Source organism: Dendronephthya gigantea, unplaced genomic scaffold (assembly GCF_004324835.1).
Source record: "Dendronephthya gigantea isolate DGI-Jeju-01 unplaced genomic scaffold, DenGig_1.0 000042F, whole genome shotgun sequence".
Taxonomy (NCBI): Eukaryota; Metazoa; Cnidaria; class Anthozoa; order Malacalcyonacea; family Nephtheidae; genus Dendronephthya; species Dendronephthya gigantea.
The window spans coordinates 47,962-60,823 of NW_021163052.1; the positions used below are offsets into that span (position 1 = coordinate 47,962).

Here is a 12,862-nt window from a genome sequence, read left to right on the forward strand (position 1 = left end):
TTGCAATACAACAGTTTTGTTATTGAAAAATTTGGAGGCTTTATTAGCCTTTAAAGATACCGAGCATAACGTCAAATAGGGAATGACAAAAACTGGTATCAAATGACGGGTTTTACTTGCTAAAGTAATGCGTTGGCTACTGTCTAGCAAAACTTAAATAAAACATGATTAGACGACAGATTTTAGACTTAGTAAACTCTCATACATGCAATTAGTTACTTAACTGCTGCAATTTCTAAATTTATATGCATTGACATGAGTTGCAAGTTGCTGTAACTGAAAGACAACAGTTTTCCTTTTCCATGTTGAATTCTGTAAGGGTTTTTAAAGGGACGAAGCAATCCTATTGTATTTATATTCAACTTGAAGAACATGCAACGCAATTCTATATGTTACAAAGTGGATGTACTGTGAGATGTTTGTGTGGAAAAATATAATCACTGACTATTTTAAAAAATGACTATTCAAGAGAGATGTAAGAGTGTTATTTAATTTTAATTTATTCGCCGTTTAAGCTAACTTAACGGGCTTGATACAACCAACCCTTGGAGCCGGTTGTATGAAAGTCGGATATGGGATTTTTCAATCGCTCTAAAATCGCCCGTTGTTGGATGAAACTTTGGTTAAACCTTAGTAATCCTAATATTACGTACGTATAATCACTATATCATCTTATAACAATTTATATAATATATCAATACAACCATGATACAGCATTCTCTTCGGTCAAACTTACATGCATGAGTAAGCAAATACCTTATCCCAAAAACACGTAACAAGGTGCCAAACACAAACAATAGCTAGCATGCATGCAGGTGCTACAACGCACTGACACTGTATTGCGTAGGGGAAATGACTTGTAGTTTTAGTGTATAGCCAAGCGTATGATGTCTGAGCGCAACTAACCACGGGCAGAGAAATGCGTATAGCATTCTTCGTAAGGCCTCAGTGCCTAAATATTATATTGTATAAAAGCAGAGGTACTAAACAAAAGGAGTTGAAGTTGAAGACAAGGCTTTGACCTTTGTGGAGTTGTGCTAGCTTAGACAGAGATAAGTCAAACGTTTAAAGATACATTATATTCTTAAGGTCATAATCTTATAGAGACGTTAATTACTGTTATTGGAAAGTTAAGGAATAAAAAGTTATATAAATATAATTGACTCACACTGTGTTTGTTGCGAGTGGAAACAGAACCAAAAGCGAGTATTATCAAAGTTTATAGGACCGCGCTCAGGACAATAAATTGAGAATCCCCTTCAATAATTTTTGCTTCCAAAGCTAAAATTTTATTGCTTTTGAAGCATTTTCAGAAAGGTTGCAAAATCACTATCCGGTGGATAGCGCTATCCGGCTTTCATACAACTGGCCCTGCATGCATGGTAAATAGCATATATATGGTAGTTAGGTTAAGGCATTCAAATTGAGCGCATATAAGGCATATAGAATCAAAATTCATATTGAATTACCTCGTCCTTTAAAACCGCACAGAATTGAACATTGAAAATAATTCACTTCCATGCATGGATAAACGGCGAACAGCGACCAGCGCAGCAGTTGCATGAGAAGGTTATAATCGAGCTATAGGATTGCGCCGTTCTTTTAAAACCACTGCGCTAAATTTAACATGAAAGATATTGTCTTTCAATAATATCTTCTCCCTCAATCAAATCTTGCATGTACTCCCTTTGCTGTCAAGAACAGTATGGTAGTGGATTAAAGATGGCAGTCAATCTTTATTTACGTTGAAGGTTCACCACGTCTAGACAACTCTCAACGACAATATATTACCGCCAAACAAGTCTAGACCTCTGACCTCTCTCTGAACTTATTATACCACCAAACAATTGTACGCGCGACGGTTGATAAATTGTTTTAAAAATTCAAAAGTTCGAATAATTCAAATAAAAAAGTATTTTATTCAGTTCAAATGGTAATACTATAATGTGCCTGCATTATAGAAAGATAAAATATTAAATAGCCATGCAATTTATAGAAAAAAATAATTAAAAACACCTTTGCTTAAATATATCCTCTCAGGAATAAAATTGTTCAATTCATGCATGCGATAAAACTAAGTTCTATTCGCGATGCTTGAACAAATTTACCGACCGCTAAGATTTACAAGTTTGTAAATTACTTTCAATAATTTCACAGAAATTAACTGATAAATAGGTATAAATGTCACGAAAATGAAAACAAACTTAAATTTAATAAGCTGTTTGCCCACGTAACTTAAATAGTAATTTGAATTTGCCAACAACCACATATAACAGGTGATCTGTCGTTCATATTTTAGTCAAATTAGAAGAGTTGTCGAAAGAGAAATCCATTACGTAGTTTTTGATCCATTCTATCTTTTTTTTTCTTCATAAAACGTCTAGATATTTTGTGATTACGTTCATTCAATTATAAGAACGATATAGCTCTGACATAAATTTCAAACTGAAGCAAGGTAACTTCAAGACATTTGAAGTTTAGTTCAACCGAGAAATGGATTTTATTTCACACCCTTTTACCGCCCATATTTAGATCACCTGTTGCGAAAAGAATACCGTCTTAACGAGTACCTCAGAAAAAACGAGGTTCATTCTCTTAGAACTGATGCAAATCTCAGAAATGCACTTTCAAATTGTGGTATTTTCAAATATGGTTGAAGGCCGTTCTTCGATATATTTTGGTGAATTTAACCTACACACGCCCTCGTAAAATGAGGGGATTACTAATAGTCTACTTAACGTTGTTACACAACAAGTCTTTAAAACAAGACATCTCTCCATATTCCCTACGAGAACAGTGTTTTAGAAACGAGGCAACTGACCGTTGTTGAATTTATAGCTGGACCTGTATACAAATACGTAATAGCTGTGACGAACAACCATATTTTCCTATGTGCGATTTAGGAGTATGTCTATCGACCAAAAGTTACGAAATTCATGAATTTTAAAAACTTTCAACTTTAAGTTAAAAGGAGTGATTTCTGCAAAACGGTTCAGTTGATTGCAGTGACCTATAGGTCAGTGCCTGGTTTTAATACACTGAATCACAGGGCCTATGATTATTAACTCTACCTATTCAAAATAATAAAAAATTAACGAACTTAAAAATGATGACCATCAGGAGAATATTCCATTTCTGCATTACACAGGGACAAACGCAACGGCTAATTCCACGAATCTCCAGGTCCAAACCTTCTCTCCTGTGCGACAGTTTTCTCGTTGAACTAAAACATGGTGGCTATACATGACTGGCTTGCACTTCAACGCTTGACTTGGTGATTTGCAATTCAGACATTTTGCTTCAGCGATCTTGATTGGCTTACGGGTCGTGTTTGTGTTCATTACCCATTTCCAGCGGCATTCGCTGGTGTCCGATTGCGGGTTACCTGAAGAGGCTTTGTTCGGAATCTTTGGCGGGCCATCTTTCACGAACAAAAAGTTTTTCCTGTAGTACGTTATGTTACCTCGTTTGCTTTGGCTACCTCCTGTATTACACGGCTTTCCTTCAACGTAGATGGTGATAAAAAGGAAGAGTATAAAAGCCTATAAAAAAGGAATTATAACGTTAAATTCTTCACTATGAAAAACAGAGTAAATTCTTCATTTTGCCGGTACGCAGTGTGCTCATATGTGCTTCTGCCACTGACCTATACTAGATTATCTAATATAGGTTAATGGCTTCAGCAATTAAGTGTCTCATTAATTGTAGTATCGCCAACCAAGGCTATAAACAGAATGTTTATAATTAAAAGAGAATATTATCTTTTAATTAAGAAGCAGCTGCTAATGAACTAAATATACAGCAAAGTTGAAACTGTATAGATACATATTGCCATATAGTATCATATTAATTGCTCTATAATTGAATTAAAAGTGATCAGTTCGAATTACCGTGAATGTTACACCAAGTAAATCCATAATTATGCACCACAATACACCTAAACCCGTCACTTACTTCACAACGAACGATTCAAATTAAATTAGACTCGGATCGAACTCGGGTTTTATGCGCACGGGCCGAATAAATTTAGCCTCAATTACGACATTAGATTAATTTAGGATCAGATTGTGTTTTAAAAAAATGCGGAACAAACTCGAGAACGAGTGGAGCTAGCTCGCTTCCTGAACGCGACAAAGGCCAGCTATTCAAACAGACAAGTCTCGTCGCCTCGGCGTTAAATTACCTTTGTGCAAGGAAATTGATATAGCTTTAGAAAACTATCATTTTTGAGAAATCTACTCAATGAAACCACAGAACCTAGTATTTATTTATTTATTGTAGAACAGAGCCTAACTAGAGCCTAATATTTATTTATTGTCGAACAAAAAGTTTGATAAAATATCGTAAACATATTCCCAGGAATTGCTCAAAGTGATCTTTGGTCGTGTAGATTAAACTATTCGCGACTCAAGGAAAATGTTTCGCTGTAAAAAAGGCTGTATAGCCATAGCGAATTTTCGATATGCTGATTTGAAACAGGGCACTGAGCATTCGGTTGACATTAGCATGTTTAAGAAGTTTTGTAACGCCACTTGACGTTTCTACTTAAGTATAACAATTCACAGCAAGATCGATTTCAAAAACAACCTAGTTACCATTCACTCCACTCATGCTCGTGATCAGTGAGGTAATTGTCTTAAAACGCACGTGCACTGAATTTGTCCGGGATCGCACCCATTGAAACCCACATCCTGGTCTCTGGGTCATGCATATACGTATATAGCATCCGTTTTACAGACTTTTCATGCAAGGATACGTCACTGGTGAACTATGTATTTTACAAGAAGCTGTCGTGATTTGTGTCTGAACTACCTGAGAAAGATATCTCAAACCTGGTGGTCCAGTGTAGGTAGTATTCTACAATAAGCTGTCATGGTTTGTGTCAGAACTACCTGAGAAAGATATCTCAAACGTGGTGGTCTAGTGTAGGGAGTATTCTACAATAAGCTGTCGTGGTTTGTGTCAGAACTACCTGAGAAAGATATCTCAAACGTGGTGGTCCAGTGTAGGTAGTATTCTACAATAAGTTGTCGTGGTTTGTGTCTGAACTACCTGAGAAAGATGTCTCAAACGTGGTGGTCTGGTGAATAGTATAGTAAATATAACTCATGCATGTTTTAAAGATATAAGTTTAGACACCTTGCAACGAAATTCAGATTGCTGGGCTGCGCCCATTCGGGAAAAGGCGTGGTCATGCACAGCTTGCATTTCCCTTCCCTTTTAATCTGATTTTCGTAACCTTTATTGAAAATCCACAGCATGTACAAATTACGAAAAATGTACAAATTTTGCCACATGTGATGCGAAGTTGTTTGAAGACGCTGACACGCCGTTCCCTTGTCATAGCAATATATAGTACAGGTTACAATTTTGACCTCAATGCAATATCAACATTGACCTCATGTAGTATATAGAAATGAATTTGAAACACTCACCAATATTTTTATAATATCACACATTGTCGTTTACTCGATGTAATATGACTTGAAAAAGGAGTTGTAAATTTCTTCAAAATGTAGACAAACTTTCAAAGTTATATCTACCGCAGACTTTCTGGTGACGAGTCTTTTCAATTTTTTCTGACTGTTGCTCAGTTAGCGAACGAATGCTTATGCCTCAGTCGTTTTCACGAGGCCTTTTATAACGAATCGATCGAAAATCGAATTGGGATGTGTCCGTGATTCGGAAGTGTACTACGTAAAAAGGATGCATTTCTTCAACAAAATCTCTTTATTCCGCGCGCGAGCGACCATTTTGAAAACCATTCCGAAAACTTTTCACAAGAAATTTAAAAACGAAACTCCTGCATATTTGAAGTTTCCATTTAAAATGTCTGTCGACAAGTACAGCAATTTCATTATGAAATTTGGACGTGTTACACACATGCATTCGATTTGCCAAAATCTAAAACGACCGTCGCCCACGATAGCTGAGCCGCCCACGGATTTAGCCACGCTCAGTAAATGGCAGCGATCTCTTGCACGAATTTACGCAATGATATTATCGCGTGGGTTTCAAAATTGACATAGGACACAAGTATCCTACAGCCAAATATATATTTAAATATTAAGTAATGTCTTTATATTATCATAGCGATTAAGTTCCTTGACCTCTCACGCAAGGTTTGTTATGCCAATGTGATATTGTTGCTTTGTATAGGTTAAGGTTCTGAACCGGTTATTATATATCTACAGCAATGCATGGGAGAAAAAACCCAAAACAGTTTCAATTGTCGTGAAATATTGATTCTATCATTTGGTGCATGCAGGAATGTTAGAGCAGGTCAAGTATATAGACAGTGGCAGTAATTAAGTATTTCTTGAACTGTTATAGAATTAATCTATGTGCATGAAGCAACCCTAAATGTATAATCGTATTTGCTACCATGTTTCAAAGTCAATGTAATCAAATAATCATATATCAGCATAGAAAGGCTTCAGCACTTAGCATTAACCCTAGCTCTTATTATACGGGACTATAGCTGTTAGTAAATCTGTCATCAATTAAGAGTTAACGAGAAGGTCAGTTTTTTTGGCACGAGCAGTATATAAACTCTATATTCTATCTAATCCATCACGTTTAAGACGTGGGATTTTACGAACCAACTGAATGACAATGCATACTGCAAATAAATACCGGTGAAAATCACCAAAAACTGGCTCAAAACGAAACATCGAGAAGTGTTTTGTCTATTTTAGGTATGGCTAGCCATTTTACCACATTTTATTCGAAGTTGCTTGAAGGCGCTGTCACCTCAGACCGGAGCTCTAACCTATATTTACTTATCCACGTAACGAAACATCTCAAGGTAGTTTGCTGCATGGACTGAATCCTCATCCGGCACAACCGAGAAATTCCTGGCAGAAACGCGACCCTTAGGCTTAGTTAAAAAAACTAGTACTGTATGAGTTTATTAAAATACTATTTATATAGCTACTGCTATAGCTGCAGTTTATTTTATCGCGCGGTTAAATTTCTCGCCATCCATCCAAAGCAGTATATCATATATATGCTTCATACAACTAGAATTATCGTGGTTTTAATAAGGATCTATATTACGGAGAGGGAACTCAGAAAAAAGCACAGGAGTGAATCGGTTTACATGCATCCATGTATGTGGTCATTCTATATATAGCATGCAAGAACCATGCAATATGGCTCCGGAAAACTACGAGACTCGCGATAACTGCTACGACTGGTTCTATTGAACTGAAGTAGAAAGAAAATTCTAGTTTTGTCTTCTTTTATCAAATACAGTTCACGAGTTCCGTTGAAAAGTCTTTCCTAACAAAACACCTACGATGATAAAAGATTGCAGGCAACTTTTATAACAAAAAATTCATGAAAACACCTCATTTAACAATCTATACTAGCTTGTATAGCATTTTATTCATGATCTTTGCTTCAAGGTCTATATAGGTTATACGTCGTATTTTGGTCGCGACGAATGCAATTCAAACAATAGATATAATGAGATGACATAAAGCTTAATAAGGTTTACGATCTCCTTATCTATTGTTTGAACTTTGAAAAATTAAATTGCATTCGACGCGACCAAAATGCGACGTACATAATGATTTGCTTAACATGGTGCAAATGTAGTATTCTGGGACATGCGAGGTGTTTTTTTTAATGAAATTACTCAGAAACTAAACATCTTGCTTTGGCTCTGAGCATCTCGATTTCCTTTTGATAATAAAATATAGTTTGAAACCGTTATTGTCGCTACCGGGCCTTGTGGTTTAAGACACCGGTATCCAGGATTCGAGAAAGCAAAAATAAAGCTGGTTACATAACCGAAACGCCGTTTCCAAAAACGGTTAGCGAGACAACAATATGTCAGTCAACAATAGACGTATATAAATATACAACCACAATTATTCAGCAAACTTGGTTGCCATTTTATATACATATCGCAATTAACGAAACGAACCTTCTTGTGGCGCTATGTTGCCATATTCGATATTTAGGATGAATATCCGTTTGGGGATGCAAATGAAGTCTTTTTAAAACGCCCTTTCGCAATTCTGTTTGTACGCTGATATAGACGGAAATACGTGCCATTGGACAATCACTGACAACTAATAAAAGTTAGAATAAAAAAATATATTATCCACTTATATTCATTATGTATATATCTAACCTGTATCTAAGTGCGCTTTACATTAATCGGCCAAAATGATCCGACCGCGGTCATATTTTAAATTGAAATTGAGTATTTCGTTAAGAAAATGGGGGTGAAACTGCATTTCCTGTGCTAGGCAGATGTAAATAACGATATACTTGAATGCAGAGATCTTGAAACACTCTAAAATACCAGTAATCTGTCTGTACCGAAATACAACAGGACCGGTCTGACCGTTTTTTCCGTATAAAAGAAAACGCCTTAAGATTCAAAACCATATAAGCCTAGACAGTATATTCCTCAATATTATAGCACGGCTTGGAATTGAATTCTTACGCTATTCTCTATAATAATATATAAGCTATATATGACATATATAACATGCACTCTAAATAATTATAAAGTATATATACAACGCCAACGGCAACGGAAAACGTCAGCATAGTATATTGTAGGTATGTTTACAAATGTCTATGTAATAGACAAAAAACTACTCAAGGTTTCGAGACCCGGGCGGTCTATGAACTCTCTTGACGAAAACCCTTGAAATGTCGCGAAGTGATTTTCCCCTTTTTAGGTAATTTCTGATTGTTCAACGCGTAGATGCCATTCTATGCATGGAAAACAACTGCATGCATGCCAACCCTGACTGTTGCTAAAGACTGACTTTTTCTAGAACAAAGTACAGACTGCATGGGTGGATATATAAGTAGAAAGCAAGTCTATCATTTTATTCAACAAGCGAACTAAATGTAAACTACATATTCAGTGCATAATATTCAAGTTGACTCATTCAAGAGAGATACATAAGCGTGTTATTTCATTTTTATCTTAATTTGCCCATTGCAAAGGCAAAAAATTAAGATCAGTATTACAGTAACTATATTCATATCCTTCCAATCTGAAAGCGCTCGAAACGTCATTGTTATATTAATAGCTATATACAACCTTGCTCTTATGATATAGGTCTAATATATAGTTAACTATAGACGTGGACGCTAAAGCTATATTGCATCAAATTAAAAGCAACACCAATCTTTGTTTGGGAGTAAGACTGAAACACTGATGCATGCGGAACTTAATATAAACTGACGCAAGTCATATTGATGCCTTGTGAATTCAATTAAACTCACAAACGTCAAAGCCAACAAAGTTGCAGCGTTTGTTCAGGAAGTTGAAGCGCGCAAGGCAACTATATAGTTCATATATCATTACATAACTTTTTTCATACATGTCGAAATCCATTGTAATGATCATTTTTATGCTTCGTTATGTCAGTGCAACAAGAAATAATCTTGGAAACAGGGAAAAGAACGTGTTCTTTCACTTTCAGCATCCACAAACCATTAACCCACGCATATATGAATAAGTGTGCGCGAGCCGTTAAATTTTCAAGTTCGTGGGCACTATAATGATCTTTATATGGGTGTGTATACGATTTAAAAGAGATTACACTTATATCATGATGTCAAATATAATTGTTTGTTTATAATCCTTATATGTGTTTAATATTTTGCACTGCGATTTAAATAAATGCATGTATATATAAGTTTCTCGATTAGGTGTATTTCCAGGTATATATTGACCATGAAATATTCTCCTCTTAATGTTTGAATATAGAGACGGAAGTTATATCATAATATTAAAATCATCGCTATCTAATTATAGTGGGCATATATATATATATTTCTTCCCAACCCAGCCAACCGACAATTTGCTCAGAGCTTGCCTTCATGCAGCCGGTGCTTGTGAAGCCTCACGTGTATGACATCAGTGAAAAGGGAAGAAATGTAGAATTTATAAATAGGTTTAGGGCTTAATTTCAATTTCAAGAATTTATAAATAGGTTGAGGGCTATTATTGTCATAAAAAAGATCTCTCGGATTAGGCAATTCAGTTATCCGTTTTTCGTCAAAAAACTTCATTCGAGGTTTCAAACCAACATAAGTATAATATTAATTGAATCAAATATGCTAGTACCGGTAGATTTTGGCTATTAATAAACGGATTGATACGGTTGACGACATGAAAAGAAAAACACGCACACACATCCTAAAATATATTCGCGTTATATGAGCTGCATGCATGATCCTTGATATGTGATGACAGTTTCAGGTTAACATATAAACGAACTATTTTATTAGGCTTTAGCTTTAAGTGGTTACAATTTCCTGAGAGCTAGAAGATTAGAGAAAAGCTTTAAAGATTATACGAATTTGAAGTATAAATATATACTCTTCTTAAGTATATAAAAGTGCATTTCTAGGTAAAGGTCAGTCAACGGTTTGAAAGTAGTAGAACGAAGTAAATTTGAATCGTCCACAACAGTTCGTATAAAAGCATCTTGGGATCCAGTACACGTAAAAGTTTTCATTTGCAGGTTTTTATATATATTTTCGGCAATTTAAGATATTTTCAGTTGCCAAAACTCTAGAATTTAACGAATTACAGGCCCGTTATTTTTCAGCAATTAAAACCACGCCCCATGTATTTGTATTAGATCTGAAACACTTATAACCGCTCGTTTCGCAGGGAAAACGTTATTAGCACAATTACTCTTTGTGCATGCATGATAACTCTATAAAGTATAAATTCAACTGCCCTTTAGTATACGACAAACAAAGGCAATGAAACAACTCTTTTCCGCCCATGCAATCTTTAATCTTTGTTGATCGAACGTTTATCCCTGTAAAAGACGGCTTTCAACAGTGAATTACGTTAGAACTGCATGTGCATATTACAGTGTCAATATCTGCATGCTGCCATTAACATTCTCCCAACAAATTATTATAATGCGCGTTATGTTTTTGGAAAGGAACGAACGGGAATGAAAGTTTTCCTATTGTGTATGTTACGAAACGATCGATAAGGATAGCCATGCATGCATTGAGATACATCCACAGCAATAAATGGGAGGTAACAGAGAAAGTTATAGTAGCTAATATAGTCTTTAATGTTAATTCTTGCAAATATGGAAGACATCCTGATAAAAAAACTATTTTAGCGCTATTGGTAAGCGTCAGATTTCTAAGCAAGAGAGCGCCTAACAATTAACACCGAAAAAATATCCTATACTTATCATTGCTACCGTTGAACTCTTTGAAAAAGTTATTTCTGACTCTTTTGCAAAATAAAAATACCATACACTTAATGCCGTAGCTATATATATAGGCCAATATTTATAATTATTTTATAATAATAAGCTGTATATTTGTAATATGGTGTGTGTGTTCCTGGCTTGCACAACTTTGACTCATCAAAGGGCGTTAGGGCGTATCGTTGGTTAATTGCAAGCTTGCATGGGAATTGTTTCCTGCGGAACTAGGAATTACGAAATATGCAGTCAAAGCTCGCGAGTTGTTGAATGTGCTGGCGGTGTGTGCAAAAAATAGACTGCAAATTAACATAGTTTTTATATCGAGAAATAGGAATCTATTTTTGGAAAAGTTCTATTGCATAATAGCCTATACAACGAAAAACGAAGGAAATCCACACATCATAGACTTTCATGACAATCATTATCAGAAGCTTCGAAGCTGCAATTTCTACCTATATGCCCATGACATGAAATTTGAACCTGTTTGAATTTGAAATACCAGGTTGGTTTAGGAATTAAAATGAATATGTTTGGATTGTATTTTTAAATCAATTATCAGCGGAAGAAGAATTTATTGCATGTGACAATCCCTTCCGATGTCTTTTACTATACAGAAAGTTTCTGATTCAGATACTTCCAGTTGAAATTCCCTGCATTAAACCACAGGCCGTAGCCGTTTCTGTCACGATATTCACTAAACTCTAATCTTCAGAGCTCTTCTTTTGCTTTGATTTTTTGCGTGCCGTAAACATAGAAATGAAACGCCTCGTTGAATATTCAAGCCTTTTGCCAAAGCACTATTTAAAATTTGCCCCACGGGTTTTACAGCTTTCTTCCTTTTGCTATTTCGATGAAAAAAATATAAAAATGTAGCTATACCTTCGTTCAACGTATCCGATTAAGACCGTTTCAGTTGTATGAGTTGAAATTTCCTGCAATTACACCCAAACGACACTCACCATGGGAAGGGTTTTTACGTAGGCATGTTTTGGAAACAAAAACACTAGGGAAAATTACATTAGGAAATATTTATTCCTAGGCAATACATTTTTAGGCAATACATGTATTTATTTTTGGGTTAATGTTCCTGTATTGGGCAACTTGATATGCATATAAAAAGTATCTTTATAAAGTGAGATTTTAAATAGTTTTAGGAACTTTAAATATGAGTTTAATTAAACGCCTTGCATGCATCTTATTTATTGCTTGCATCATAAAGAGATTAAATGCTCTAGTAAGCGTGCAGAACATCACACAGTTGTCAGCAAATCTAAGCGTCGTCCAAATGATTATAAACGATTAAATTTATATCTAATCCCAGCCCCAGGTCAGCGCTCACTTAACCAGGCCTTCGACACCACTAACTGCATGTAGAATCATTCGTTCCTATATATAGTATTTTATCTGAAAATATTTTAAAATGATACAGGTCTGAACATATACCTTTGCGTGACGATTTCCTGCAATTATATCGTTGTGCATCGATCGATATCACCCACTGTAGGAAATATTCAAACAAAGACATGATTTAATACAGGAACACTAAATAATTAAATTTGTAAAAACCAGCAAAAATCGCTGGACATCATTAATTCTGAGACATCTATTTTTTCATCGATGTGCCTGTTTTGAAAAGCACT

The 12,862-nt window shown here is 35.4% G+C and overlaps 1 protein-coding gene across 1 annotated transcript in view; it reads right to left on the bottom strand.

The window, feature by feature from the left end:
- Positions 1-2,390: 2,390 nt before the first annotated feature.
- LOC114526808 (neurogenic locus notch homolog protein 1-like) overlaps positions 2,391-12,862 on the bottom strand; it is a 38,716-nt gene continuing 28,244 nt past the window's right edge. The window contains exon 22 of the mRNA XM_028548329.1: positions 2,391-3,542. The gene's annotated coding sequence lies outside the window, so the exon portion shown is untranslated. The remainder of the gene's footprint in view (positions 3,543-12,862) is intronic.